This window comes from Callithrix jacchus, chromosome 19 (genome assembly GCF_049354715.1).
Source record: "Callithrix jacchus isolate 240 chromosome 19, calJac240_pri, whole genome shotgun sequence".
Classification (NCBI taxonomy): Eukaryota; Metazoa; Chordata; class Mammalia; order Primates; family Cebidae; genus Callithrix; species Callithrix jacchus.
The window spans coordinates 6,519,542-6,524,843 of NC_133520.1; positions in this window are offsets into that span (position 1 = coordinate 6,519,542).

A 5,302-nucleotide genomic window follows, 5' to 3' on the forward strand; every position below is an offset into this window, starting at 1 on the left:
CTGCAACTGGGGCAGGAGCTGACAGCCCTCAAGAATATTCCTCCCACCACTCCCAGAGCAACCCGGCAGACATCCCCATATCCTGCAATGAAAATAACCCCATCTTGGTGCCCTTTTCTGTATTGTCATTGATGAAGGAGGTTTCTTCAGCGAACAGCCAATTCTGAACTGCCCCACGGCAGCGGTATGTCACCAGCAGAGGGAAAGACAATGGAATTATTATATCCACACAGATATCCCCAGAACATCTGCCTCCTCCTGTCTCCACCACAGTCATCCAACTCCCCTTTCTGTAAATTCAGAGGCTTGAAGAAGCATACAACCTTTTAGGAGGGCCAGTGTTGTATGGTGGTACTGCTTTTCCTAACGCTTCTTTAAGAAATTCTTGGTTTTACATTGTTTACATTTTTCCCCATTGTATACTTTTTTTCCTGTACCCTCTTGAGAGTTGGCCTGACAATTTTGGAAAGCAGAGATTTTCAAGGAAACGCCGTCTGTGCATTGGTTTCTCAGGGCTCCATCTGCTGTGTATTTACTCAGCCAGATGTGAAAGCCAAGTCCTCTCTCTCTCTCTCCCACCACCTGCGTCTTTTCAGGGCTTGGGGGTGGATGGGATGTCACTCCAAAAAGATCTGGGAAGACTTCTTTGTCGGTAGCATCAAACAAAGTTTCCTTGGGGAACTAAGAAGCTGCAGTGAGTTTACAAAGCATTCACATTACCTAATGTGACGTGTCCTATGACCTGGAATGAGCACTGGAAAAATGAAATGGACCCAGCTGACAGATGAAGAAGGTCACGTGAGTTTTCTAGACAGCAGTGTAGAAAAGTTCACAACTGAGATTTCGACCTCTGTCTTTTTGACTCAAAGGCCACCGCTACATACCAGTCTGTAAAATATTAATATCATTTCCATGTGTCTAGAAATTTGAAAGCTCCCTAAAAGTCATGAGTTGTAACAAAATTATGCTGTGCCCCCAAAATTTATACACAAAAAATCAAAAGGTAGCTTTAAAAACAAAAACAAAAGAAAAGAAATTGATAATTTAAAATCTCTACATCTTTTATTCACAAATGCTCTGTGAGGCAGGCAGGGAAAATTCATGTTATATGTCACTCCCTCCAAGAACTGTGTCTGGTGCAAATACCCATTACTTCCCCATACAGGGCCATCATCTCTAAACGAGCTTAAGTGGACACCTCAGGTTGCAATTGCACCAATATTTGGATAACCATATCATTTATCACTAACCAAGATGTTTGACAGAAAAAGGGGCACTACTAGACCTGTGACTCCTGTGACTCTTTAACCAGAAGATATGAACAATGTACAGTGCTAGTCTATAGGTTGTAGTGCACGCAGCCAACGTAATGCAAGGCTCATTCATCTAGTAAGCCTTCTTTGTTGTAATAAATATTACTAAAGCTCATCACGACATCAGTATTTCTGACTCTCCTCCCTTTCCTGGCACATGGGTGTCCACATTTCCCAACTCCCCTGCATGGGCTGGAATGGGAAGTGATATTTGTCATTTCTGAGTGGAAGCACTTAAGAGTAGGGACACAAGTCTCCCACTGTGCCCGCTGTGGAGGCGGGTGTTGGAACAGAGGTGCCACAAGAGCGCCAGGGGCGCTGAGCCACCCTCTGCCACAGCTACCTGAAGAACTACCAGACCCACAGTAGGCTTCCTGTGGATGAGGAAAAAGCTTTTGTTGTGTTAAGCAATTGAATTTTGTTGGTGTTTGTTGCCACAGCTACCTGACTCATTCATTCATTACTTGTCTTCGCCATGACAGGAGTTTTCAGTCAACCCCAGAGGCTTCTGGGTTCCTGGGACTGTCATAGAGTTGCCACGAAGGAGGGAAGGAGGAGGCCAAGGGCAAATGAGATGGCAGGTTCTTCTCCAACCAGACTTTCACTTTTATCTCACCTATATATTGGGGAAGAATACTTTTGAAAGCAAAGTTCAATTTCTAAAAAGCTATTTGAGAGTCACTGCATTATCATAGTAATTTCCTCTTAACTCTGCCTTTCTGAAGCTGCTAGGATTTTCTTCCATCCTTGACTTTATGACCCAGGTTGCATCCATGTTTTTCTTAGAAGCAAGACTTTAACCCTTTGGAGTTTAAAGCCCACCCTGATACCACACTGACTATCCTCATCTCATCTGCATTCTCTGCCCTGGCTTCTTGGTCCAGTACTTCCCGTGTAATTGCAGGGTGGTGGGGCTGGAAGCAGGGAGGAGTGGAGATCAGGGAGAGTAGGAGATAGCTGGGATGGAGACTGGGATTTGAGGAGGGAGGTTAGTAGAATGGTGTCTTTGGAGTTGCCTAGAGGGAATAGTACATTGAACACAGGGCACCTGGAGTGCACTTTCATATTCATACTTCATGCAATGAAACATGGCTCCGGAGGAAGCCCCATGTGCCAGTTCCTCTCTGGACTTCACACCTTCTGTTTGGAGGTGTGGTCTGGGAGGGTGGAAGGGAAGGGATGGGTAGTAGCTTAATTAGCTCTGGATCACAACAAGCCACAGCCCTACCTCTTTTCAAGGGAACAATAACCAGAGCCAGAGTATGATAGGACTTTGTCATGTGTGTCCTGAGGTGGGGGGAGTCAGCTGTGCTCTTCTTTACTCCCTGGGTGGCCGCAATGTCATCATGGGCTCAGAGCTGGCACTGTCACTGAAGACACGGGAAATACGGCAGGGTTAGTGCTCTCCTTCTCATCTTCTGCATAGCATTTGCTGGATATCATTAGGTTCTTTGGATGAACAAAGTGACTAAATGGGAGGGGGTATAAAATGGGGTAAGACTGGGTGTCTGACATGAATCCCACAATGCAGTCTTCATACAGGCTGAGAATAACATGGCAGAGAGGCTTTTTTTTTTTTGAGACGGAGTTTTGCTCTTCTTACCCAGGCTCAGGTTGCATCTTGGCTCACTACAACCTCCACCTCCTGGGTTCAGGCAATTCTCCTGCCTCAGCCTCCCAAGTAGCTGGGATTACAGGCACGCGCCACCATGCCCAGCTAATTTTTTTTGGTATTTTTAGTAGAGATGGGGTTTCACCATGTTGACCGGGATGGTCTCGATGTCTTGACCTCGTGATCCACCCGCCTCGGCCTCCCAATGTGCTGGGATCACAGGCGTGAGCCACCGTGCCCGGCCGGCACAGAGGCTTTTACGGAAGCCTTACTTGTGAATTGCCCCGCAAGTTGCAACGCCCCCTTCTGATCTGGCCTGGCAGCAAGTGCATCGTGTACATCTTGGAATAATCTCCCAATGCAAGCAAAGAGTCTGGCTGCAGGAAGAAGCTATGATGAACAGTCACCTAAAGAACAGAGCAAAAACCTCACTATTGGACAGTTTCAAAATTGTTTTTTTTTTCTGCTTACAGGTCAGCTGTTGGTCCTGGCCTCACAGATGCACACCTTTGAGACTAAAATAGTGATGACTAGGCAATGTCACTGGTCGTCTTAAAAACTGCCTTCAGTCATCAAGATGCCTGAATTGGATTTATCACCAATGATCATATCGTTTACTTGGGGTTCAATTGCAATCTAAGTCTTTCAGTCTTTCTGTACCTCCACTTCAGTTATTGCATTAAGATGGATGGGTTGGTAATGCCACCCCTGGGGGAGGTCAGGCTACAGAATTCTGCCTGAATGGAGCCTTAGGGATGAAAATAAACAGCATACAGGGGCAAAGGAACAGAGAAACAGGATTCTCTGTTCACCTCCCCTGCTGCACAGGGAGCCACTTGGTCTGCGGCTGGTGGTGACCACTCACACGGGGCTGCAGGCACTCACGCAGGACTCCCCTCACAGGGTGTGTATTTGCTGAGCATCAACATGGTTTCATGGAGGGCATGGAGATCTTTAGAGCTGTTTGTCCCAGACCTGGCCTTCTTAGACTTCATCACTGTTACAATTTGGGTCTTGGTCAGTCCTAGTAGGTCCATCTCTGCTGTGATTGGGAACAGACTTCAGTGGAAAAACTAAAACGCTCTTCAGGTTGGTGGCCTGTGCCTGTGGGTCCTTGCGAACCTCCTGGAGCAATTACAATAAAACAGTGCAGGGAATAGACAGCTCCTGACCTCTTCTGTTTTGTAGTGATTGGCATCCGCCAGCTTGGTGTTCTAGCAAGGGCCTCCCCGACTGCTGGCCTGGCAGCCCTCTGACTCATCCTCAGCCCACCGGCCGCTGCTGCGGCACCCTGCGGACCCTTGCTGTGCAGCTAATTCATGACACGGTTGTTCCCACCCTCCAGGATGCTGGGACCCCAAGAGGCTCCTTGCTCCCCACTCAACACAGTCCCACACTTGCATGCATTTGTCACACTGAGTGTCCCCTTCACTTTAACTTTATGATTCCAGCCTTTGGCAGTCTGGGGGGTAGTTTTTGGGGCCTCGGTCACCCCAAGAAGACACCACCTGTGTCTCCAGGGATTTAAGTAGAACAAACATTTCCAGCTGCTGCTTTGCAGAACTGCTTCACTCAAGAGTAGCCCTGGGCTCTATGGATCTATTCAGGACATTTATTCCCAAACTGCTGGCCCCCCTGCACTGCGCCCTGCATGGTGACATGCCTCTGGGCACCTTTTGATGTTAGAGGCAGACTTTCATTCACAGTATAATTTAAAACTTTGTCTGGATGTCATAGTTCTCATCGTTCCTTTACTGGAATCCATAGTGGGGCAACTCTGGGTGAATAACCTGCTTGGACCTGCCTGGACCCCCAGGCCCACTCCCTTAGCACAGGGCCCTGTGGGTGGCAAGCAGGCCAGGCCGATGTGCTGGCCCTTTCTTGGGAAGCAGAACCTGGCTACTCCCACCTGTGTTCCTTGACTCATCAGTTCTTTCTATTCAGTTATAGACAGATTTTTTTTTTTTAAGGAAGAAAGTGTTTAATCTTTATGATTCTAATTCTTTCACTCCAGAGCCTGAAAATATTGATTGCAAAAAGCCATTTGATGCTCACAAAACCTACAGAACTTTTTAATGAGCTGCTAAAAACTTTTGTTGTTTTTTTTTTAAACCACAAAGATTGTGTTTTACTGAATCTGAACAGCCAGCCTTCTTTGAGAAAGGTTAGAAGGTTGTTTGAACCGAGGTTTTCCTCAGGCTGAGGAGGGAGATGGTTGCTTTACATGGGAAGCAGGAGAAACCCTCTGTCTTTGGGCCAAGAGGCTGCTAATAATTAGGGCAGACTCCCGTGTCTGCTACCTGCCGACACTGGTCTAAGTGTGTCACATGTATGTCATCCCACAGAGCCCTCCTGACACCACCAGCAACCAGGAGGA